Here is a 27,982-nt window from a genome sequence, read left to right as displayed (position 1 = left end):
GGGAGTTTCCTATTTAACCTGGCTTTCTTGTCATTTCCTCGCCGGCTATCAATGTAATCAGTGTGTCTTGTTACTTCTGCTTCCCGCTTCTGTATTCTTCAGGACAAGCTAAGTTTTTTATTTTCCTGTTCCACGTTTTGCTTAATTTTTGTCTTAGTCCAGCTTGCAGATATGTGATTCCTTTTTGCTGGTTGCTCTAGTGGGCTGATATTACTCCTCATGTTCCATGAGTTGGAACATGAGTTCAAGTAATTTCAGGATGGTTTTTTGTAGGGTTTTTCGCTGACCGCGCAGTTCACTTTTGTATCCTCTGCTATCTAGCTTTAGCGGGCCTCATTTTGCTGAATCTGTTTTCATAACTACGTATGTGCTTTCCTCTCATTTCACCGTCATTACATGTGGGGGGCTGCTATTTCTGTGGGGTGTTTCTCTGGAGGCAAGAGAGGTCTGTGTTTCTTCTAATAGGGAAAGTTAGTTCTTCGGCTGGCGCGAGACGTCTAGAATCATCGTAGGCATGTTCCCCGGCTACAGCTAGTTGTGTGTTGAGGTTCAGGATCGCGGTCAGCTCAGTTTCCATCACCCTAGAGCTTGTTTTGTTTTTTGTGCTTGTCCTTTTGGGATCCCCTGCCATTGGGATCATGACAGAGAGCGCAGTGAGCCCTTATCCCTGCGCGATTGTTCTCTATGCCGCTGTTACTACTGAGGTGTTACATGACCATGATCGTTGCTAGCACCGATCGTGGGCATTAATGCGGGGTGTCTGCTGTCACATACAGCTGACACCCGCACCCGATCACTGCGGCGCTCAGCGTGAGGCAGCGGTGATCGTGCCGCCGTACTCAGGGCCGGTTTTAGAGAAATTGGGGCCCTGGGCAAAATTCAAAGTGGGTTCCCCAATCCTGAAATATTTCACCAACAACACTGTTAGGTCCCCTTCACATGTCCATATAAAACACGCACGTGTTACACCGATATCGGTGTCACCAGTGTTTTCAATCAGTGTCTCGTCCATGTGCCGTCCGTGTTTTTCGGTATGGATCCTGGAAATTAAATTACAAAGCTTCTCACATATTTTCCATGTTAAACACGAACGGCACACGAACAGCTCATGTACAGTACACGTACGACATGTTTGCACGGACCCATAGACTTGTATTGGCCCTTGTCATCTGTGCTGCTGGAAAAAGGCGGACATGAGTGCAGCATCGTAGGTTAAATAGGGCACACGTGGCATCTGTGAAAACATAATACACGGGTGTGTGAAGGGGGCCGCACAGTCACATAATAGAAAACATTAGCAGGATTGCCATCTGTTTCTACATCCTACCTCATAAACAGCAGAATAAAGAGAGATTAACCCCTTTATCCCATATGACGTACTATCCTGTCGAGGTGATCTGGGACTTAATTCCCAGTGACCGGATAGTACGTCATAGGCGTTCGGCCGTGCTTTCGGGGGGAGCACGGCCGATCGTCGCTGGGTGTCAGCTGATTATTACAGCTGACATACGGTACTATGCGCCAGGAGCAGTCACGAACCGCTCCCAATGCATTAACCCTCGGAACACTGCGATCAAACATGATCGCAGCATTCCGGCGGCATAGGGAAGCATCGTGCAGGGAGGGGGCTCCCTGCGTGCTTCCCTGAGACCCTCAGAGCAACGCGATGTGATCGCGTTACTCCGAGGGTCTCCTACCTCCTCCTCCCTACAGGCCCCGAATCCAAAATGGCCGCGGGCAGGCCTTCCAGGTTCAGCAGGGAGGTGGCTTTCAAGCGCCTGCTCAGAGCAGGCGCCAGCAAGCCTCCTGCAGTGTTTTGTGTCAGATCAGCGATCTGACACTATAGTATGATGTCCCCCCTGGGGCAATGTAAAAAAGTAAAAATAAAAATATTTACATGTGTAAAAAAAAAAAAAAAATTCAAAAATAAAGAAAAAAAAAATATTGCTCCAATAAATACATTTCTTTATCTAAATAAAAAAAAAACAAACAATAAAAGTACACATATTCAATATCGCCGCGTCCGTAATGACCGACCTATAAAACTGTCTCACTAGTTACCCCCTTGTTAACCCCAGTGAACACCACAAAAAAAACGAGGTGAAAAACAACGCTTTATTATCATACCGCCGAACAAAAAGTGGAATAATGCAATCAAAAAGACATATAAATAACCATGGTACCGCTGAAAACATCATCTTGTCCCGCAAAAAAACGAGCTGCCATACAGCATCATCAGCGAAAAATAAAAAAGTTATAGTCCTCAGAATAAAGCGATGCAAAAATAATTATTTTTTATATAAAAGTTTTTATCGTATAAAAGCACCAAAACATAAAAAAGATGGGTCCGTGTAAGCATGTCGTACATGTACTGTACATGAGCTGTGCGTGTGCCGTCCGTGTTTAACATGGAATATGTGAGAAGCTTTATAATTTAATTTCCAGGATCCATAACAAAAAAACATGGACGACACACTGATTGAAAACAATTGTGATACCGATATCAGTGTAACACGTACGTGTTTTATATGGACATGTAAAGGGGACCTAATAGTGTTGTTGGTAGAATATTTCAGGATTGGTGGCCCCGCTTTGAATTTTGCCCAGGGCCCCAATTTGTCTGAAACCGGCCCTGTTGGTGGGACGACTTGATGCTTTTATTGGTACCATTTTCAGGCTCATGACATTTTTTAATCGCTTTGTGTTCCGATTTTTTTGATGGCAGAATAAACAAAAAACAACAATTCAGGAAAAAAATTTTTTATGCCATTCCAAGTGTGGTAAAATTGATGAGGGAGCTTTAGTCTTCGGGTCAGTACGATTAAAACGATACCACAATTATATATATTTTTTTATGATTTGACGCATTTACACAATAAAAACTTTCGCATTGCTTTATTCTGAGAGCTGTAAGTTTTTTATTTTTCGGCTGTTGGAGCTGTATGGTGGCTTGTTTCAAATATGTAAATGGAAACTTTTTCTTAATAAATGGAGTGGTGCTCTTGTTCCATTCCTTCCCTAGTGATTTAATTTTCAATCAAATTTTCAATTTGATCAAAATATTTAATGAATCCCAATTTTTTCTGGAGCAGTTCTGAACGAGTTTAATTTTTTTTTAAATATTAATTTAATGTTATACAATATATATAACGGATACATTATTCATATATGCAATATCTAAGAATTTGAGTATAGTCTTTCTTTCTGAGCTTATTCCTGATAAATCCTTTCTTTGATGACCGTAGCATTTCCATTTCATGGTCCGTAGAAGGGGTTTTAGATATGCCTGAATTCATCCATCCACGTGAGTTTGCCAGCAGGGCAAAGAAAATCGCTGTGAATCCGCACAGCAATTTCTCCAAACTGATGACCTGTGGTTTGCAGTGGCTGGTATATGCCTAAAGATTGTTGAAACTGCAACTTTTCCAGGTGAGCGAGCATCCGCTATTCCTTATCTGTTTTTAACCCGCTAAAGCCCTTTTTGCGTCTTTTTTGCTTTCCAGTCCCTCAACATGAGGGAGTTGTTAGCTATGAGAATAGCATTATACAGGTTTCTCCTTGTCCTTTGGGGCTGTCATGTTCCTATACTGGCGGACAACCGAGTAATGGTGGCAGATGGAGACTCCTTGATTGTGTAGTATGTTATATATTTTTATAATGATTTCAACACTCCAATTAATTAATACAAATGATAGAGATATTGATTGGTTTTATTATATAATATACAGTATATATATGTACTTTCAATGGAGTCCACAGAAAGCTAATTGAAAACTTGTCCAGCCACATGTTAATTGTCCAGATGGTCAGTACCAAGTAATTTACATTTAGTGTACACTTTACACTTATCTTCAAAGATGAGAATCAATGGAATGGACTTGTCCCAAGAAAAGGTATCATGTAAATGTTAATTAGACAGAAACTTGTTAAGCACAGAGGGATGCCAGGAGGTGTTCTTATCTATTTGGCCTGAAGGCTTCAGTACACATACCATGATATAGATCAAAAGCCTTCAGATAAGATTCAATGGTGAGTTTTAACATATAAATCGAAGTATTGCCTGAGACATGGAGACACAGAACAGATTGAAAGAGAGAGGACACTGATAGACCAGGCTGATTGACGCCTATGTAATGTATGACGTTATTGATTATTTGCTATTTTGAGTGACTGTTTATATTTATCTTTTATTAAGTAAACTCATTTTAGCTTATTCAATTTTCATGTGAGCATTTATTTATTCATCACAATTCTTTGAACCGTAACAAAACAATGGCGATTCGCATGCTGCAATTGTACTCGAAAATCGGATTGCACGCTCCCATATAATGATCTAACTTTTGGTAGAACGGTTCTACAAGTGGTAGACATAGGAAAACAGCAGAACTGCACAAGAGAAATAGCTTCAAGCACTGTTAGAGATGTGGATCCCCTTAGTAACTGAAATATCACAGCCTAAATTCAAACAATAGATGGTGCTTCAGCTGAAAAAAAATTCATATACATCCAAGATCGATGAAAAAGAAGAAGAAAAAAAAGCAGCACTCACAGTTTGAAAGCAAATATTCAGTCCTTTACTACTCCCTTCATGGTGCGTTCATGTGACATGTGGATGTGCAGGTTCAAAGAGACATGCAGGAGGAAAAGTGGACAGCTGGCCATTTCGCAACTGATCGTTTCAACGGGTTCAGGGACCCTGCATGCCTCTTTGAACCTGAATGTCCACATGTCGCTTATACACACCGTGAAGGGTGTAATAAAGGAGTGAATATTTGCTTTCAAACTGGTGAGTGCTGCTTTTTTTTTTCTTCCTTCTTTTTTATTCATCTTGGTTCTACAAGTGGTAGCCCCTCCCTAAGGTGGATTGTCATTCACTAAAAATCTCTCAGGTGGTACGGTCATGGGTGATGGGAAAAATCTAAGTTACTCACAGGTAATTACATTTTCCATAGCTCTTGGTACAATCAGCGGTTTTGCCGGTGACAGAGAATCTGGCATGAAGAGGGGAAAATGCCTAAAGGCCAGGAACATAGGGCACAAGATGACACCAATACAAGTGCAACAGCAATGAGAAACCGGGTGGGTGTGCATCTGAGAGGCTGCAGTTAGATTTTAAAAATTTGTTTTAGTTAGAGCAAGGGGGAAGAAACGGGTAGAAATTCAGCCAGAGAGATCACCCAGACTCTAATCCATTCTCCCCTAAACCAGCCTGAACCAGAGGAAGAGATACAGAAGAACCAGGAAGCCCCTGATGATCCCACTGAATGCAGCGTCACACCCACATAAAGTATAACATTCTTTATTTAGAAATAATCATGTACAAAACATGAATAAAATAAAACGTGATAAAAACGTATGTGACAAAGAGATCCAACCCAACAAGCATATAGCGAATCTATCATATATATATATGTACCCACATTCTGAAAATGAAAATTACATTCTGATCAGAATAATGTCTTCTCCCCTGTGTGAATTTTTAGATGTCTAGTAAGAGCTGTTTTCCGATTAAAACATTTTCCACATTCTGAACAGGAAAATGGTTTCTCCCCTGTGTGAATTTTTTCATGCGAGGTTAATTCTGATTTGTTCTTAAAACATTTCCCACATTTTGAACATGAAAATGGCTTCTCCCCTGTGTGAATTATCTGATGCTTAGTAAGATCAGATTTTAAAGAAAAGCATTTTGCACATTCTAAACATGAAAATGGTTTCTCCTGTGTGTGAAATCTCTGATGTCTAATAAGATGTGATTTCTCTGTAAAACATTTCCAACATTGTGAACATGAAAATGGTTTCTCCCCTGTGTGAATTTTCAGATGTCTAGTAACAGTTGTTTTCCGATTAAAACATTTTCCACATTCCAAACAGGAAAATGGTTTCTCCCCTGTGTGAATCTTTTCATGCGAGGCTAAAACTGATTTGTTCTTAAAACATTTCCCACATATTGAACATGAAAATGGCTTCTCCCCTGTGTGAATTTTCAGATGTGAAACAAGATTTGCTTTCCAATTAAAACATTTTCCACATTCCGGACAGGAAAATGGTTTCTCCCCTGTGTGAATTTTTTCATGCGAGGCTAAAACTGATTTTTTCTTAAAACATTTCCCACATACTGAACATGAAAATGGCTTCTCCCCTGTGTGAATTTTCAGATGTGAAACAAGATTTGTTTTCCGATTAAAACATTTTCCACATTCCGAACAGGCAAATGGTTTCTCCCCTGTGTGAATCTTTTCATGCGAGGCTAAAACTGATTTGTTCTTAAAACATTTCCCACATATTGAACATGAAAATGGCTTCTCCCCTGTGTGAATTTTCAGATGTGAAACAAGATTTATTTTCCAATTAAAACATTTTCCACATTCTGAACATGAAAATGGCTTCTCACCTGTGTGAATTCGCTGATGGTTAGTAAGATAAGATTTCATAGAACAACATTTCCCACATTGTGAACATGAAAATGGCTTCTCCCCTGTGTTAATTTTCTGATGCCTAGCAAGATATGATTTGTCTGCAAAACCTTTCCCACATTTGGAGCAAGAAAATAGATTCTCCCCTCTGTGAATTCTCTGATGCTCAAAAAGATCAGATATTTTTGGATAGCATTTCCCACACTGACAACATGAAAATGGCTTCTTTCTTCTGTGTGCCCCTTGTTGTTCACCATCCCTTTTGCTATTTTTCTCTTGCTTAAGAAGAACTCGAGTTATATCTGGTATAATGGGATGTTCTTCAAAGGTATCAAGTGTGATAAGATCATTAAAATCTGAAAAAAAAATTAAATGTGTATTTTTTTTTTTCAATAGACATTTAATCATTACTAGAAATTAATCTTGCTTGTTCCTGGACTGCTTCATGCCTGACTTCTGTGCATGACCTGGATAATTTTTGACTTGTTAAACTGTAAAAAGACAGTCAGCGACTAATTCCTGTGTATCAGGGACGTCCTGCAGTGAAGACCAAACCAGTTAAAAGGTGACTACCAGGTAATACTTACACCCACTGTCTGTTTTGCCAGCATTGGACTTTCCACAATTTCCACCACCTTGCTCGTAAACATATTCATAACAAAATAACTGACCAATACAATTGAAAAGGTTGTTGCGTTTTAAATAAAATATGTCCATTGCTAAATTTTGCAGTAGATCTTCTACTGGAAACTCCCTTTGAAACTAATATCTGATCAACCATAACCTTTAATCAAGATATTCAACAAAATATAAGTACACACTCAAAATAAAATAACCCATTAAGATAGGGTAAAACACTAAAATTAATCCAATCCAAGGTCAGCTGACACTTATGCAACCATCAGTGACTAAAATGTGAAATAGACAAAATTAAAACCATCTCGCCCAATTGTCAGTGTTCAAGGGATAATGTACTAGTGCAGACATCCATCTTGCAAAGATCAGTCCCTTGAGCGGAGCTTGGTAATTACCATATTGTGTCGTGTTGAAACTACAATAGCCATTTGCATCCCAAGATTCCAGCAAGAACAAGGGAATTCCACAGCTTTCCCTATGCAAAAAAGAAGCCCCTGCTTTTAGACAACCAATAAACATGCAGGGATTGCCTGCCTTACACCGTAAAGTCATGTTGGCTTCTGGCATTACTGTGATTTTCCAGCCACATCGCATCATTGGGTCTTATATAAGACCAGATGACGCGATGCTTGAAAGCAGTTAAGGGTGAGCTGATTCAGGAGGGAGAGCTTAGATTAGAGCAGGCATATAGGCAGTGTTTAATTGCTATTGCAGTACCTCTCATCGCTCAGGACCCCCGGCACTTTCAATATTCACCGCTCCTCGTTCCGGTGCGGCTCCGTCTTCAGCATTGACGTTCATGCAGAGGGCGCGCACTAACCACGTCACCGTGCCCTCTTACCTGAGCGTCACAGCCAGAGGACGCTGAAGATGGAGCCGCACCGGAACAAGGAGCGGTGAATATCACGCAGCGCTCCCCTCCCCGTATACTCACCTACTCCTGGCACGGTCCCTGCACGTCCCTGCTTCTTCCAGCGCTGCATCTTCTTCCTGTATTGAGCGGTCACAGTTACCGCTCATTACAGTAATGAATATGCGGCTCCACCTCTATAAGAGGTGGAGCCGCATATTCATTACTGTAATGAGCGGTACCATGTGACCACTCAGTACAGGAAGAAGCTGCAGCGCTGGAAGAAGCAGGGACGTGCAGGGACCGCGCCAGGAGTAGGTGAGTATAATTACACAGATGCCGCTCCCCCTCCCCTGCCGACCCCCGGGTATGACTCGAGTATAAGCCGAGAGGGGGACTTTCAGCCCCCAAAAAATGGGCTGAAAATCTCAGCTTACACTCGAGTATATACGGTATTTGGTTTTACAGATGATTAAATCTCTTATTTTATGATGTATAGAACCGATCTGCAGAGAGTTCCCCGTTAAATGATACTGACAAAGTTACAAGCCCCGCATTTAGAATTCCCTTTCGGGGTATTATTAGTTAAGCAATTGGACTTAGGTTGAGAGATACGATGTTGCACTAACATATCAGATAAATTATTAGTTCTTTTGTAAGAAAAGCGAGGGGTAATTTCGCCACGTTTATTCAGAGTGCTATCCATAGCCAAAATGTGCCAATGCTTACGAATTGACGCATGGATAACAGAATCCAAAGGAGAATGTTTAAAACAGAAATTAAACATTTTTTTCTGTGTAGGCAAATCTGAATGAGATGAAGACAAACATGATTTTTTCTTCCTCAATAAATCGGACTGGGTTTTCATTTTAACACGCTGTTCAGACTCATGTAATAACTTTGGGGGATAACCTCTTTTCTAAAATCGCGTTTTTAAATCATTCAATTGTTGCTGAAAACAGGTGCCATCATTATTGACTTTTCTTAATCGTAACATCTGACTGTAGGGCAAGCTTTTTTTCGTGAAATAAGGATGAGCAGAATCGAAATGTAATACCGAATTAGAAGCAGTAGATTTTCTATATACTTTTGTTATAATAGTTTCATCGCAAATTTGAAGATCAATGTCCAAAAAAACTAAGTATGTCATGCCCAAAACATGACGTGAAGCGCATATTTTCATCATTGGTAAAATTTAAGTATCCTACGAATTGTTCAAAATCAGATTGATCACCGTCCCAAATAATGAAAATATCATCCACATAACATATGTAATGTTTCATGTGTTTCAGGAAGGGATTTTTTACACTTGTAATAAATTTCTACTCGAACGCTGCCAAAAATAAATTTGCAAAAACGTTTGCAACTGGAGTACCCCATAGCGGTTCCGACCACTTGTAAGAACCATTGGTCAAGAAATTTAAATGCGTTATGGGTCATGAAAAAATCAAGACCCTCCAGTATGATGGAAATGAACAAGGGAGATTTATCAGAATTGTGTAAAATCCTTTCTACTGCAGCAATACCCTGAATATGTGTGATTCTGGTATAAAGACTGTCGATGTCAATGGATGTTAAAGCAAAACTAGGTTGCCATTCTACTGATTGCAAAACTTTTAAGAAAATCTCCAGAATCACGCACAAAAGAAGGGATTTGCTGTAACAAAGGTTTAGACACCAATCTAAATATTGGGAAAGTGGTTCCGTAATAGAATTCAACCCAGACACTATGGGACGTACGGGCGGTTGGGAAAGTGACTTATGTATTTTCGGTATTGTATACCAATGTGGAATACAAGGAAAAGCTGGCAATAATTTATCTCCCTCCTTCACGGTTAAAGCCCCATTTTCAACATTTTGTGTAAAAATGTCCTTAAGATTTCTTTATATTTTGGAATGGGATTATTCTGATTAATTTGGGACATGGCTTCTTGTATATAATAGTCCTTATCAAGTATGACTATATTACCGCCTTTGTCCGCATTGCGGAACACCACATCATCCCAGGTACGCATCTCACTTAAGGCATTACGCTGTTTATGTGTAAGATTTTTTGTAGGGTTGCAATATATTAAAGCTTCTACATCTTTTACCACCAATTCATGAAACAAATCGATAACATTGCCTGGTGTAGTAGGAGGGACAAAATTTGATTTTACACCAACCATAAAGGGGGCAGCTGGAGTGGCAATATCCTGCAACAATGTTATGTTGCTATTTGGACAAGAAATATCCATAATGTTTGCACATCCTCAAAATGAGAGGAATTTTCAGGGGGGATAGGCTATGAAACCCAATGTCCCTATTGAAACCAAATTTCTTTAAGGCTCAAGAACAGGCTTTTTATCGGTGTCAATAAACATTTTATGCAGATTTAATTTCCTTACACACTTAAACATATCAATTCTAAACTCAGTCAGGTAAAATGAAGAAGGAATACAAAAATTCATGCGCCTGGATAATAAGAAAATATGATCAGCAGATAGGGTTTTACGTGTCAAGTTTATGATACGCAATTCATTAACCCATTATCTACCAATGTCCTTTTTTGGGGACGCCTAATCTTTAGCTTCTAGCAACTAAGATTTTATAATTTTTATAATTAATAGGTAAATTTTTTGTGTTGTGTTTGTAAAATGAATGTTTTGAAAACAGGAAATCATGCCATTGTCATTTTTAATTGAATATTGGGATGCCCTTTTCTGAAAAATCCGTACTTGTAAAAATTTTAATTTGGCAAGTAATAGGTTAATATCACTTATTTCCTCCAAGAGACATGTTTGCGTTTTGTTGAGTGGATTTAAAACGCTTCCCTCCTCATCTTGTTTTTTTCCACCTAAAGGGACTGCTGAAACACTGGGAATAGAACCGGCCGATTCTACAATATTCTCGGCTGCACTGGAATCAGAGTCAGTAAACCACCCGTCTGTAGTGGATTTCTTTCTAAAAGTTCTGCGGTTATGATTTTTATTGAAATTGCGTTTTTTGTTATTAGAAAAATGCCTCCATGAAAACACTCGTCCGGCATCAAAATCCTGTTTGTCCCTCAAAAAATTTTCTTTTTTCTTTTGTTTAGTATCAATTTGTGTAACAATTAATTTTCTGTCCAGTTTTTTCTCAAAATTCTCCATTTGATTTTCATTATATCGTGAAGAAAGTTCACTTTTAGCTTTTTTCCAACTGACTACATACTGTTGTGTATTCACGTTCATTCTTTGAAAATGTTGAGAATGGGGTTTTAACCGTGAAGGAGGGAGAGAAATTATTGCTGGCTTTTCCTTGTATTCCACATTGTTATACAATACCGAAAATACATAAGTCACTTTCCCAACCGCCTGGACGTCCCATAGTGTCTGGGTTGAATTGTATTATGGAACCGCTTTCCCAATATTTAAATTGGTGTTTAAAACCTTTGCTACAGCAAATCCCTTCTTTTGTGCGTGATTCTGGAGATTTTCTTAAGAGTTTTGCAATCAGTAGAATGGCAACCTAGTTTTGCTTTAACATCCATTGACATCGACAGTCTTTATACCAGATAAATCTCCCTTGTTCATTTCCTTCATACTGGAGGGTCTTGATTTTGTCTTGACCCATAACGCATTTAAGTTTCTTGACCAATGGTTCTTACAAGTGGTAGGAACCGCTATGGGTACTCCAGTAGCATGCATTTTTGCAAATTTATTTTTGGCAGCGTTCGAGGAGAAATTTATCACAGGTGTAAAAAATCCCTTCCTGAAACATACAGGTCCTTCTCAAAAAATTAGCATATAGTGTTAAATTTCATTATTTACCATAATGTAATGATTACAATTAAACTTTCATATATTATAGATTCATTATCCACCAACTGAAATTTGTCACGTCTTTTATTGTTTTAATACTGATGATTTTGGCATACAACTCCTGATAACCCAAAAAACCTGTCTCAATAAATTAGCATATCAAGAAAAGGTTCTCTAAACGACCTATTACCCTAATCTTCTGAATCAACTAATTAACTCTAAACACATGCAAAAGATACCTGAGGCTTTTATAAACTCCCTGCCTGGTTCATTACTCAAAACCCCCATCATGGGTAAGACTAGCGACCTGACAGATGTCAAGAAGGCCATCATTGACACCCTCAAGCAAGAGGGTAAGACCCAGAAAGAAATTTCTCAACAAATAGGCTGTTCCCAGAGTGCTGTATCAAGGCACCTCAATGGTAAGTCTGTTGGAAGGAAACAATGTGGCAGAAAACGCTGTACAACGAGAAGAGGAGACCGGACCCTGAGGAAGAATGTGGAGAAGGACCGATTCCAGACCTTGGGGAACCTGAGGAAGCAGTGGACTGAGTCTGGTGTGGAAACATCCAGAGCCACCGTGCACAGGCGTGTGCAGGAAATGGGCTACAGGTGCCGAAATGGGCTACAGAGAAGCAGCACTGGACTGTTGCTAAGTGGTCCCAAGTACTTTTTTCTGATGAAAGCAAATTCTGCATGTCATTCGGAAATCAAGGTGCCAGAGTCTGGAGGAAGACTGGGGAGAAGGAAATGCCAAAATGCCTGAAGTCCAGTGTCAAGTACCCACAGTCAGTGATGGTGTGGGGTGCCATGTCAGCTGCTGGTGTTGGTCCACTGTGTTTCATCAAGGGCAGGGTCAATTCAGCTAGCTATCAGGAGATTTTGGAGCACTTCATGCTTCCATCGGCTGAAATGCTTTATGGAGATGAAGATTTCATTTTTCAGCACGACCTGGCACCTGCTCACAGTGCCAAAACCACTGGTAAATGGTTTACTGACCATGGTATTACTGTGCTCAATTGGCCTGCCAACTCTCCTGACCTGAACCCCATAGAGAATCTGTGGGATATTGTGAAGAGAAAGTTGAGAGACGCAAGACCCAACACTCTGGATGAGCTTAAGGCCGCTATTGAAGCATCCTGGGCCTCCATAACATCTCAGCAGTGTCACAGGCTGATTGCCTCCATGCCACGCCGCATTGAAGCAGTCATTTCTGCCAAAGGATTCCCGACCAAGTATTGAGTGCATAACTGAACATTATTATTTGATGTTTTTTTTGTTTGTTATTAAAAAACACTTTTATTTGATTGGATGGGTGAAATATGCTAATTTATTGAGACAGGTTTTTTGGGTTATCAAGAGTTGTATGCCAAAATCATCAGTATTAAAACAATAAAAGACCTGACAAATTTCAGTTGGTGGATAATGAATCTATAATATATGAAAGTTTAATTGTAATCATTACATTATGGTAAATAATGAAATTTAACACTATATGCTAATTTTTTTGAGAAGGACCTGTATAAAACATTACATACGTTATGTGGATGATATTTTCATTATTTGGGACGGTGATCAATCGGATTTTGAACAATTCGTAGCATACTTAAATTTTACCGATGAGGAAAATATGCGCTTCACGTCATGTTATGGGCATGACAGACTTAGTTTTTTGGACATTGATCTTCAAATTTGCGATGATACTATTATAACAAAAGTATATAGAAAATCTACTGCTTCTAATTCGGTATTACATTTCGATTCTGCTCATCCTTATTTCACGAAAAAAAGCTTGCCCTACAGTCAGATGTTACGATTAAGAAAAGTCAATAATGATGGCACCTGTTTTCAGCAACAATTGGATGATTTAAAAGCGCGATTTGAGAAAAGAGGTTATCCCCCACAGTTATCGCATGAGTCTGAACAGCGTGTTAAAATGAAAACCCAGTCCGATTTATTGAGGAAGAAAAAAAATCATGTTTGTCTTCGTCTCATTCAGATTTGCCTACAAAGAAATTTTTTTTAAATTTGTGTTTTAAACATTCTCCTTTGGATTCTGTTATCCATGCGTCAATTCGTAAGCATTGGCACATTTTGGCTATGGATAGCACTCTGAATAAACGCGGCGAAATTACCCCTCACTTTTCTTACAAAATAACTAATAATTTATCTGATATGTTAGTGCAACATCGTATCTCTCAACCTAAGTCCAATTGCTTAACTAATAATACCCCGAAAGGGAACTATAAATGCGGGGCTTGTAACTTTTGTCAGTATCATTTAACGGGGAACTCTCTGCAGATCGGTTCTATACATCATAAAATAAGAGATTTAATCACCTGTAAAACCCAATATGTGGTGTACATTATTTTTTGTCCATGCTCATTTTACTACATAGGAAAGACCATACGTTCTGTTTTTGTAAGATTTAGAGAACATTTTCATTCGGTCTCTACAGGCAAATGCTCACCCAGAGTAATAAAGCATATCCAAGAAAGACATGACTCGGACCCCCGCTGCCTACGGTTTGCGGCTTGGAGGTGGTTAAATTGCCACCTAGTGGAGGGGACCACAATAGAATCCTTCTAAGACAGGAGGCAAAATGGATCCTTCGCACTAATGCACAAGGTCCGCTTGGATTAAATGAAAGGTTAGACTTTTCATGCTTTCTATAGAATCTGTTTGGTTCAGTCTGGCTTGTGGTGTTTAAATTCTGCAGTCAATGTAATATGTTTTTATTCTTAATATGTTTTGTCATTTCATATGAATAGCTTTTATTGAATTGTTTCTTATTTTATAGCACTTTTTCACTCTTATGCAAATATCGACACAGGTGCTGTTTAATGATATGCAAATATCGACATGTGCGTTGGTTTAAAGGAAATGACATACTATTTTGTCTATCTGGACCCGTGGAAGTGTGCATAACGCGAAACGGCCGTCGTCCTGTTTCTCTGCCTGTACCATCTGCCCTGTACCTGCTTGCTTTACCTTGTCCATGCAATTCGCTTGAAATAAAGGACTAAGGTTTTCTCGCCACTGGATTTTAAAGGGTTGCTGCATCTTTTTTCTTTCTTCTATTAGAAAAATGAAATCACCTCTGTTAATCTAAACAGACTGCAGCCACAATAACAGAACCTAAACACCCGGAGAAAAAGGTGTGTTTGCTGTGGTTCGGGGGACAGAGAAGCCGACCACAAAACACTGTCTCAAGGGTTTGAACTCAGGACCATGACAACTTCATTGGTATTAATAAGCCCTCGTGAGAAGGAGAGTTGAAAAGAATCCTTCTAACACAGGAGACAGTATGAGTACTTGAACTTTATACTCGAAAACCAAAAAGAATAAATTTAAAAAATGGATCCCATGTACCTCTGTTAGCATCTTACATATATCCTTCTCTTTTTTTATTGTATCTCATTTCTATGTTGTTAAAGGGACTCTGTCACCTGAATTTGGAGGGAACAATCTTCAGCCATAGGGGCGGGGTTTTCTGGTGTTTGATTCACCCTTTCCTTACCCGCTGGCTGCAATATTGGATTGAAGTTCATTCTCTGTCCTCTGTAGTACATGCCTGCACAAGGCAATCTTGCCTTGCACAGGCGTGTACTATGGAGGACAGAGAATGAACTTCAATCCAATATTGCAGACAGCATGCAGCCAGCGGGTAAGGAAAGGGTGAATCAAACACCCGAAAACCCCGCCCCTAAGGCTGAAGATTGTTCCCTCCAAATTCAGGTGACAGAGTCCCTTTAAGATCTATTAATGGATTAAGGAATTATTCCTGTACCATGTAATCACCAGTGTTTAATATTCTGATAATGGGTATTGTTCCCCAAGTTATGAATAAAAGCTGTTAACAAGCAAGAAACGCATCAGTGGGGATGTGGCTTCTGCACATAAGGACTGTTTTTAACCAGGAAATAAAAGTAATGTTTCAACCTTTCTATGTGGTACTGGATTATCGCTATACAAATCCTGATTTTAGATATACTCTGAATCCATATCTTGAGGTCATAGAGGCCAATCATATAAGGGTGTTTTTTACCTCTTCTGAGCGGTCACCACACCAAGTCCACGGCAGAGCTGGTGCACAGCACGTGTCCTATAAACATTGTTGCGAGGTCCCTGGCCCTTAAAGATTTATACCTCATGAGATATTATCTACTATATAATTGTCTAAGGGTCACTTCCGTCTGTCTGTCTTTCTGTCTGTCACAGATATTCATTGGTTGCGGCCTCTGTCTGTCATGGAAATCCAAGTCGCTGATTGGTCGCGGCAAAACAGCCACGACCAATCAGCGACGGGCACAGTCCGGCGGAAAAATGGCCGCTCCTTACCCCCGCAGTCAGTGCCCGGCGCCTGCATACTCCCCTCCAGTCACCGCTCACACAGGGTTAATGCCGGCCGTAATGGACCGCGTTATGCCGTGGGTAACGCACTCCGTTACCTCTGCTATTAACCCTGTGTGTCCCCAACTTTTTACTATTGATGCTGCCTATGATCTAATGTTAAGAATAATAAAAAACAAAAAACCTGCTATTCTCACTCTCTGTCGTCCGATGATGCGCGATACGCTCGCGCCTGCCGCCAGCATCCGGTCCCAGAGATGTCATCGGGGTAATTTCGCAATGCATCCTGGGAACGGAAGATGGCGGCAGCCGCGCACGTATCGCCGAGCTTCGCTGGATCCTAGGGGGTGAGTATATAACAATTTTTTATTTTAATTATTTTTTTTAACAGGGATATGGCGCCCACACTGCTAAATACTGCGTGGGCAGTGTTATATACCACGTGGCTGCCTGCTATATACTACATGGGCTGTGTGATATACTGCAGGGGCTGTGTGATATACTGCGGGGGCTGTGTGATATACTGCGGGGGCTGTGTGATATACTGCGGGGGCTGTGTGATATACTGCGTGGGCTGTGTGATATACTGCAGGGGCTGTGTGATATACTGCGGGGGCTGTGTGTTATACTGCGAGGGCTGTGTGATATACTGCGGGGGCTGTGCTATATACTACGTGGCTGTGCAATATACTACGTGGCTCTGCTATATACTACGTGGCTCTGCTATATACTACGTGGCTCTGCTATATACTACGTGGGCTGTTATATACTACGTGGCTGTGCTATATACTACATGGCCGGCCGCGAACAATCAGCGACAGGCGCAGTCCGGCCACAAATTGGCGCGGGAGTTCAACCATGCTTCGCTAATTGGTCACGGCCGGGCCGAATCCTGTGTATTCAGTGTATTATTTTAAAATCTTCATAAATAAACTACATACATATTCTAGAATACCCGATGCGATAGAATTGGGCTACCATCTAGTTATTAATAATCCTCTTCCACTGATGGTTAGGTGCCCCCCCAATCTCCATGTTTCTTGACCTGGTGACCGATTAAGGAAACACTGTACACAGCAGAGAATAATACATTCCTGCTATGAATGGATTTGGGCTGGTTCAATAACATGATCAAGTATACAGAGCTGATTTTACAGAGAAAAGCCTTATATTTTTATTTATGGAAAACCGGTATTACACTGAAAGCAAAAGGTTAACAATGTTTTCAACTTTTAACTTTCAGACTCCATATCTCATCATCCACCACTGCTTCGAACGAGAGAATACCATTATTTTATAGACAATCATCTTGGCTATCTCATACTTAAATATAAATTGCAACTATTTACTTCAATTTTGGTCAATTTTAAAAATGTTAAAAGTGTCTTTTTTTGTTGAAGCACTAAATCTTTCAGTTAGTAAAAATGCACATCAAAATGCTCTGAGTAACAAACCCTAAAACACTGCAACATATAATTTTGCAGGAAGGATAATCTGTGACTTCTCTGCATTTAGTGGTTACCACTCACCTGTGCGGTTATCTGTAGGAATCTCCTCCTTACACCGCTCATCACCCCTCACACATATCTCTGAAGTATTAATATTGATCAGATCTTTACCCTGAAACAAATATTGTAAAAGTCACAGACAGATGGAGAAGTCACATCTATGATCAGCTCTAATCCTGCCATCTCCACCGTCCTCATTACACAAGTACAAAACATATAATACTGGTTGATAAAACAAGACTGAACACAAGACCTTCACAGCCGTCTACACATCATATGGGAGATCTCATGACACCTTCTCTCCATCTACCTGATGATCCTGAGGAACATTGGGATTCTCTTGTTTACAGTCCTGTGGAAGAAGAGGATGGGGACATCTCTCTGGTGTTGTCCTCTTACTGGATAGATCTGGAGGAAACACATACAGGGACTGAATCCATTCTTTACATACAGATAATTATAGGCCGTCTGTATTTAGTCCTGTCTATTACCTGGTGATGTGAGGGGCTGGGGAACCTCCATCATGACGTCCTTGTACAGATCTTTGTGTTCTTCTAAATACTCCCACTCCTCCATGGAGAAATAGACGGTGACATCCTGACACCTTATAGGAACCTGACACATACAATGATACCGTCATCCCCCGATCCCTTCATAGCATTACTGTATAATGTCCCAACATTCCCAGCAGTGTCACCTCTCCAGTCAGCAGCTCAATCATCTTGTAGGTGAGTTCTAGGATCTTCTGGTCATTGATATCCTTATGTATCAGAAGGTGAGGTGGAGGCCCAGTGATTTCACTCAGGGGTGTTCCCTGTCCCTCTGACATTGGGGCCTGACAGCGCTCACTAGAGGTCTTCACTACTGTGTAATCCTGGTTATGGAGAGACACATTAATAAATCTCACTACAGACATTTCCAGAGTCCTCACCTCTCCAGTTCTGTCCATTTGTTCCCATAGATTTCTCACCACTCCTGTAAGCTGAAAGAGGATCTCTAGGGTGAGGTGTAATATCCTCTCCGCCATCTTATCCCTGCTCCTATACATCCTTGATGGGTCAATGAGGAAAATATTCTTATATAGAAGATCTCCACTGAGAGTATCAAATATTGTATGGACCTGAATTGGAAGAAGATAATGATGTAATGTCATAAAGCACTCACGTAAGAACACAATTATTGGAGATACTAAGGGAAATTTGTAATGAGATGTATAATGTAGATTTTCAATTATATTTTCTCTTAAAGACATGAACATGATATGAATGGCTTACTAAGGCCTACTTCACATATTTTGATATTTCCGTTACTGGAAGAAACAGTACCGGTGATATCCATGTCCGTGTGTATGTGTGCTGTCCATGTTCAAAATAAAAGGGGAGAAGCCAGCGCTGCTTATGGTCAGAACGCAATACAAAAAGTGCACATGCACATATTATTTTCTAACTGTATATCAAAATGAGACATTTAGCAAACAATTGATCAATTCTTTGAGCCACCCCGCCATGCCAAAGCATTGTCATAATGGGGCAGTCCTACTCTACGATTTTTATATTCACTGTCCATTACAGCCTCCTAAATGTGTTGGAAGCAAGACCACATTAATCCCACTTTACATTTTTTTTATATTCGCTGTGCCATTATGGCCTACTAAATGCATTAAAAGTAGGATCATATTGAATGCAAACTGTACCTGTAGCGTTTCAGAATCACTCCCATGGTGCCGGAAAGGGTACACGCAGATAAAGGTCAGTGTGGAGGACAGATCTGAAATGTCTATGTTTGAACCTGGTTGACCTTTATCTGCGCGTACACTTTCTGGCACCATGTGAGTGATTCTGAAACGCCTCAGGTATAGGTAATCATATAACAGCACCACCTCAGTGGCAGCTACTGCCAACTAGTCCTCCCAAGTTACTGTCGTTTAGATTTAATGGTGAACGCTACAAATTTCGTGGGTTTATAAATCAGTGCATTTTGTATTTTGATGTACATGCTGCCCACTTTCACACAGATCGATCCAAGGTTTTGTGTATAATTATGTTACTTACTTCCCGAGCTCTCGCATGGATTAATCTACTAATTGAGACTCGTGACCCTCGCTTGAATAACCTTGATGATTTTCTTGCTGCAATGTCTATGATGTTTGATGCTCCAAATCGTCGCACTACAGCTGAAAATGTATTGGTGTCTTTACGTCAGGGTAAGTGTTCCGTTCTTGAATACGCCACTGAAATTAGATGGTTGGTGGTGGATACGGTTTGGGACTGTTATGCTCAATTACCCATTTTTAAAGGGGACTTTCTAGCACGATTAAGGGTGAATTAGCCCATGCAGATTCTCCTCAAGAGTTAGAGGCATTCATACAACACTGTGTGCATTGACATACGTATCACTGAACGTAGACAGGAGAAATTTGTAGCCTTTAACCATGTCTCTAACTCTCCCCTTCCCTCTAAAGAACTTGCAGGCAAATCGTCTTGGGAAGCGGAACCAGTCCCTATGCAAGTGGATGCTTTACAGCGTGTGAGAGTAACGTGCGCAGGGAGTATTGCTTTCATGAGAATTTATATTTTTATAGCGGACAGTCTGACCATTTCCCTATAAACTGTCCTAAGTGGCCTTGTGAGATACTAGCCGCTGTAGGAGAACATGAGAATCAGGATGATGAATCTGTCATTTCTGAGTCCAGCTTTTCTGTAAATGCTGTTTCATTCCCTAGCAATGACTGCCGCTCCCAAGACACGGAAGGATAAGGATACACATTGTTCCCTTCCCATTAAGATCTTATTGTGGGGCCAATGGATCTCATGTGCAGCTATGGTGGATTCTGGAGCAGGGGGTAACTTTATGGACATCACCTTTGCCAAGGAGCATGGCATACAATGTTAACAGCAAGCCACTCCAGTAACCATGGAAACAGTAGATGGTTCCCCCTTAGCCTCTGGACTGATGGATCAGGAGACCGTACCCCTGGAGACTTACACAGAGCCTAATCATCGGGAAGTGCTTTCTTTTATGTATAAATTCTTCGCCACATTTTCCTTTGATTCTAGGAATTCCCTGGCTTCAGGCACAGAACCCAATCATCAACAGGGAAACCAAGGAGATCACCTTCCCACCAAAAGATACACCAGTAACGGGTCAGGTAAATTCTTGGAATGCAGAATGTATCAGTGGAGTACCTATGTTACCACCCATTTACAATGAATTTTTTTTTTATATCTGTGATAAAAGGATGGCAGATCAGTTTCTTCCACATAGACCCTATGGCTGTCCTATTGAGCTTCTTCCAGGGACGGCTATTCCGTTTAAAAATGTTTAACCACTAGCAGCTCCGGAACTTCAGGATTTGAAAGATTACATTGATGAAAATCTGGCTAAGTGTTTCATTCGCCCCCAAAAATATCGGATATCGCCGATACCCGATACCAATGCAAGTCAATGGGACACAAATATCGGAATGTAAATAAGCCCTTTCTGTCCTTCTACATCCTGTTCCGGAGGGGGGAAGAGTGTGGGCGGTGCGTGGGCGGACACTGTGCGTGTCTGTGTGTGGGCGGGGTTTATACGGGCCTGCCAGGGGTCTGTACGAGTCTCTCGGGGGTCTGTGCGTGCCTGCCGGGGGTCTGTACGTGCCTGCCGGGGCTCTCTGCGGGCTGCCGGGGCTCTGTGCGGCGTGTCGGGGCTCTGTGCGGCGTGCCGGGGCTCTATGCGTGTGTGCAGACATCGTGTGATGGGACTACAAGTCCCATCGGACGATGCCTACTACAGTGACAGTGATTGACACATTAGCCAATGATGGGACAGTAGTAGTCCCATCATCCGGCTAATGTGTTGAATGTGAAAAAAAAAAATACTACATACATCCTACATACAGTACATTCATACATTACACACAATACAGACATACAGTACATTAACCCCTTTACCCCCAAGGGTGGTTTGCACGTTATGGACCGGGCCAATTTTTACAATTCTGACCACTGTCCCTTTATGAGGTTATAACTCTGGAACGCTTCAACGGATCCCGGTGATTCTGACATTGTTTTCTCGTGACATATTGTACTTCATGATAGTGGTAAAATTTCTATGATATTACCTGCGTTTATTTGTGAAAAAAACGGAAATTTGGCGGAAATTTCGCAATTTTCCAACTTTGAATTTTTATGCAATTAAATCACAGAGATATGTCACACAAAATACTTAATAAGTAACATTTCCCACATGTCTACTTTACATCAGCACACTTTTGGAACCAAAAATTTTTTTTGTTAGGGAGTTATAAGGGTTAAAAGTTGACCAGCAATTTCTCATTTTTACAACACCATTTTATTTTAGGGACCACATCTCATTTGAAGTCATTTTGAGGGGTCTATATGATAGAAAATACCCAAGTGTGACACCATTCTAAAAACTACACCCCTCAAGGTGCTCAAAACCACATTCAAGAAGTTTATTAATCCTTCAGGTGTTTCACAGGAATTTTTGGAATGTTTAAATAAAAATTAACATTTAACTTTTTTTCACAAAAAATTTACTTCAGCTCCAATTTGTTTTATTTTACCAAGGGTTACAGGAGAAAATGGACCCCAAACGTTGTTGTACAATTTGTCCTGAGTACTCTGATACCCCATATGTGGGGGTAAACCACTGTTTGGGCGCATGGGAGAGCTCGGAAGGGAAGGAGCGCCGTTTGACCTTTTTCAATGCAAAATTGACAGGAATTGAGATGGGATGCCATGTTGCGTTTGAAGAGCCACTGGAAAGTAGACCCCCTAAGGAACTTATCTAGAGGTGTGGTGAGCACTTTGACCCACCAAGTGCTTCACAGAAAGTTTATAATGCAGAACCGTAAAAATAAAAAATCATTTTTTTTTTCACAAAAATTATTTTTTCGCCCCAATTTTTTATTTTCCCAATGGTAAGAGAAGAAATTGGAACCAAAAAGTTGTTGTACAATTTGTCCTGAGTACGCTGGCTGATACCCTATATGTGGGGTAAACCACTGTTTGGGCGCATGGGAGAGCTCGGAAGGGAAGGAGCGCTATTTGACTTTTCAATGCAAAATTGACAGGAATTGAGATGGGACGCCATGTTGCGTTTGGAGAGCCACTGATGTGCCTAAACATTGAAACCCCCAACAAATGACACCATTTTGGAAAGTAGACCCCCTAAGGAACTTATCTAGATGTGTGGTGAACACTTTGACCCACCAAGAGCTTCACAGAAGTTTATAATGCAGAGCCGTAAAAATAAAACAAAATTTTTTTCCCACAAAAATTATTTTTTAGCCCTCAGTTTTATATTTTCCCGAGGGTAACAGGAGAAATTGGACCCCAAAAGTTGTTGTGCAATTTGTCCTGAGTGCGCTGATACCCCATATGTGGGGGGGAACCACCGTTTGGGTGCATGGGAGGGCTCGGAAGGGAAGGAGCGCAATTTGGAATGCAGACTTAGATGGAATGGTCTGCAGGCGTCACATTGCGTTTGCAGAGCCCCTAATGTACCTAAACAGTAGAAACCCCCCACAAGTGACCCCATATTGGAAACTAGACCCCCCCACGAACTTATCTAGATGTGTTGTGAGAACTTTGAGCCCCCAAGTGTTCTCACTACAGTTTATAACGCAGAGCCGTGAAAATAAAAAATCTTTTTTTTTCCCACAAAAATTATTTTTTAGCCCCCAGTTTTGTATTTTCCCAAGGGTAACAGGATAAATTGGACCCCAAAAGTTGTTGTCCAATTTATCCGGAGTACGCTGATACCCCATATGTTGGGGTAAACTCCTGTTTGGGCACACGGGAGAGCTCGGAAGGGAAGGAGCACTGTTTTACTTTTTCAATGCAGAATTGGCTGGAATTGAGATCGGACGCCATGTCGCGTTTGGAGAGCCCCTGATGTGTCTAAACAGTGGAAACCCCCCAATTATAACTGAAACCCTAATCCAAACACACCCCTAACCCTAATTCCAATGGTAACCCTAACCACACCTCTAACCCAGACACACCCCTAACCCTAACCCCAACCCTATTCCCAACCGCAAATGTAATCCTAACCCTAACTGTAGCCTTAACCCTAACTGTAGCCTTAACCCTAGCCCTAACCATAACCCTAGCCCCAACCCTAACCCTAGCCCTAACCATAACCCTAGCCCCAACTCTAACCCTAGCCCTAACCCTAACCAAACCCTAGCCCTAACCCTAGCCCTAACCAAACCCTAGCCCTAACCAAACCCTAGCCCTAACCCTAGCCCTAGCCCTAACCCTAACCCTAGCCCTTACCCTAGCCCTTACCCTAGCCCTAGCCCTAACCCAAACCCTACTGGGAAAATGGAAATAAATACATTTTTTTTAATTTTTTTATTTTTCCCTAACTAAGGGGGTGATGAAGGGGGGTTTGATTTACTTTTATAGCGGGTTTTTTAGTGGATTTTTATGATTGGCAGCCGTCACACCCTGAAAGACACTTTTTATTACAAAAAATATTTTTTGCGTTACCACATTTTGAGAGCTATAATTTTTCCATATTTGAGTCCACAGAGTCATGTGAGGTCTTGTTTTTTGCGGGACGAGTTGACGTTTTTATTGGTAACATTTTCGGGCACGTGACATTGTTTGATCGCTTTTTATTCCGATTTTTGTGAGGCAGAATTACCAAAAACCAGCTATTCATGAATTTCTTTTGGGGGAGGCGTTTATACCGTTCCGCGTTTGGTAAAATTGATAAAGCAGTTTTATTCTTCAGGTCAGTACGATTACAGCGACACCTCATCTATATATCTTTTTTTTTATGTTTTGGCGCTTTTATACGATAAAAACTATTTTATAGAAAAAAATTATTTTTGCATCGCTTTATTCTGAGGACTATAACTTTTTTATTTTTTTGCTGATGTTGCTGTATGGCGGCTCGTTATTTGCGGGACAAGATGACGTTTTCAGCGGTATCATGGTTATTTATATCCGTCTTTTTGATCGCGTGTTATTCCACTTTTTGTTCGGCGGTATGATAATAAAGAGTTGTTTTTTGCCTCGTTTTTTTTTTTCTTACGGTGTTTACTGAAGGGGTTAACTAGTGGGACAGTTTTATAGGTCGGGCCGTTACGGACGCGGCAATACTAAATATGTGTACTTTTATTGTTTTTTTTTTATTTAGATAAAGAAATGTATTTATGGGAATAATATATATTTTTTTTTCATTATTTAGGGGGTTTTTAAAAAAATTTTTTTTTTTACACACTTGTAAAAACTTTTTTACTTTGTCCCAGGGGGGGACAATACAGATCGGTGATCTGACAGTTTGCACAGCACTCTGTCAGATCACCGAATTGTCAAAGAGCGCTGCAGCGTTACCAAGTGCCTGCTCTGAGCAGGCACTTGGTAAGCCACCTCCCTCCCTGCAGGACCCGGATGCCGTGGCCATATTGGATCCGGGCCTTGCTGCAGGGAGGAAGGTAGGAGACCCTCGCAGCAACGCGATCACATCGTGTTGCTGCGGGGGTCTCAGGGAAGCCCGCAGGGAGCCCCCTCCCTGCGCGATGCTTCCCTGCACCGTCGGCACATCGCGATCATGTTTGATCGTGGTGTGCCGGGGGTTAATGTGCCGGGGGCGGTCCGTGACCGCTCCTGGCACATAGTGCCGGATGTCAGCTGCGATAAGCAGCTGACACCCGGCCGCGATCGGCCGCGCTCCCCCCGTGAGCGCGGCCGATCGCCTATGACGTACTATTCCGTCCTTGGGACGTAGGGCCCACCCCACATGGACGGAATAGTACGTCTAATGGCAGAAAGGGGTTAAACATAGAGTTCATACTCACCATTACTTGTCACTTTGTTCCCCGAAGCCAGTGTCTTCTGTAAAAAAATATGAAAATAACAAACAACCAATATACTCCCTGTCTTAAGAAATCCACTTCAGAATGGGCAGCAGATGCGTTGAAAAACTGCATCCGCTGCCCACGTCGTGCACAAATTTCACAACGTGCGTCGGTACGTCGGCCCGACGCATAGCGACGGACCCGTACCGATGCAAGTGTGAGAGGCCTTAATGAGCGTTGAATTTAAAAAAAAAAAAAGGAAAAAAACGGCGTGGCCTCCCGCGCAATTTTCTGCGCCAGAGGGGGAAAGCCGACGGCCGGGGGCCAATATTTGTAGCCTGCTGATATTCATAGCCTAGAGAGGGGCCATGGATATTGCTCCCCCCCGGCTACAAATACCAGTCCGCAGCCGCCCCAGAAATGGCGCATCTGTAAGATGCGCCAATTCCGGCATTTAGCCTCTCTCTTCCCACTCCCGTGTAGCAGTGGGATATGGGGTAATAAGGGGTCCTATCCATTATTAATCCAATAGTAATAAAGGGTTAATAAAACACACACATATTAGGAAAAAAGTATTTTAATATCCTTCATTTAACCATAAAATAATAAACCGTATACTACCTAACCGCCGTAGTCGGATTAATGACGAGTGTCCCACGACGATCTCCCCTATAGAACAGTGACATCGGGTGATGTCACTGCTCTATAGACCTCCAGTGACACACTGGCAGGAGACAATGCCTCCTGCAGTGCATCACTGAGGTTACTATATTTCAAAGTCTCACTTTATGGCAATTGCTGCGTGGGAAAATTTCTCACACAGCAATGCCAAAAGTGAGACTAGGGACTATTTTTTTACAGCGGCGGAGGAATACAGTGCGGAAGGATACCTTCCTCCCGTCATTGTGTTCCTGGAGCCCCTGGAGAGCGGTCGCATCAGCTGATGCTGCCATTCTCCACGGGAGATCGTCGTGGGACACTCGTGGATTTCTGCGGACAGGGAGTATATTGGTTGTTTGTTATTTTCATATTTTTTTTACAGATGACACTGGCTTCGGGGAACAAAGTGACAAGTAATGGTGAGTATGAACTCTATGTTTAATGTACTGTATGTCTGTGTGTATGTATTGTATGTAATGTATGAATGTACTGTATGTAGTATGTATGTTTTATGCATGTATGTAGTATGTATGTAGTATGTATGTATGTATGTAGTATGTATGTATGTAGTATGTATGCAGTATGTATGTAGTATTTTTTTTCACATTCAACACATTAGCCAGATGATGGGACTACTACTGTCCTATCATTGGCTAATGTGTCAATCACTGTCACTGTAGCAGGCCCATTGGACGATACCTGCACACACACACCGAGCCCTGGCATGCCGCACAGAGCCCCGGCACGCCGCACAGAGCCCGGGCAGCCCGCACAGACCCCCCCACGGTCCCACACAGACCCCGCCCGCACACACACGCAGTCTCCGCCCACGCACCGCCCACACTCCATTATAGTGCATCATTGCACTATAGGAACTTCTGATTCCGGTATCCGATATTGCAAAAGTATCGGAACTCGGTATCGGAATTCCAATACAGCGAATATCGGCCGATACCCAATATTTGCAGTATCGGAATGCTCAACACTAGTTAAGACTGTTTTAAGACGCCTGAAAAAGAATAATCTCAACATCAAGCCAGAGAAGTATGAGTTCCACCGCACTGAGGCAAGTAAGATTCAGGCTATTCTTGATTCGCCTGCACCTAAGAATGTCAAGGAGGTACAACGCTTTATCGGGTTTGCTAATTTTTATAGATGATTTATCCGTAATTTCTCTGAGATTGTGTGACCTATTACGCTACTAAACAAAAAGGAAAAGATTTTCTTATGGTCTACACTGGCTCAGGAGGCCTTTGACTGTCTTAAGTCCATTTTTACGTCTGCACCACTGTTGATTCATCCTAACCTAGCACATCCTTTCATCATGGAGGTGGACGCTTCAGATTGTGCATTGGTGGCCATACTCTCGCAAAGAAAAGGGGAGAAAGGTCTGTTACATCCATATGCTTTTTTCTCCCATAAACTTTCTGCTGCAGAGAAGAACTATCATGTGGGAGACAAGGAGCTCCTAGCCATCATCGCTGTATTTAAAGAATGGAGGCACCATCTGCAGGGGTCAGCGCAACAAGTTATTGTGCTCACGGATCATGGTAACCTAGAATTTTTGAAGTCTTTCTCCTAGTCAGGCTTGTTGGAGTTTGTTTTTGAACCAATTTAATTTTGTAATTTCTTACCGCCCAGGTTCACGTAATGGGAAAGTGGGTACTTTGTCCCGAATCCATGCCACAGATTCCATACCTGGGACCCCGTCCAAGACCATTTTGTCTGATGCCAATTTTGTCGGAGTCATCCAGAATAAGGATATATGGAAGACTATTAAGGAGGCCTAGGACTCTGACCCATTCCTTGCTAACCCTACTGATGATGTGAATCTAGTTCTCAGGAACGGTATGTGGGTTCAGGGTCATCGTTCCGGAGGTCATAAGGCTGCAGATTCTCAAGTTTGTCCATGATTCTAAGTTGGCTGGTCATCGGGAGGTAGAGAAGACATAGGAGTTCCTAAG

General features: G+C 41.5%; 1 pseudogene; it reads right to left on the bottom strand.

Annotated features, from left to right (window-relative positions):
* LOC138666599 (zinc finger protein 850-like) overlaps positions 1 to 27,982 on the bottom strand; it is a 75,481-nt pseudogene that overhangs the window by 45,074 nt on the left and 2,425 nt on the right.

Source organism: Ranitomeya imitator, chromosome 2 (genome assembly GCF_032444005.1).
Source record: "Ranitomeya imitator isolate aRanImi1 chromosome 2, aRanImi1.pri, whole genome shotgun sequence".
NCBI lineage: Eukaryota > Metazoa > Chordata > Amphibia > Anura > Dendrobatidae > Ranitomeya > Ranitomeya imitator.
This window is presented reverse-complemented; position numbering and strand designations above follow the sequence as displayed.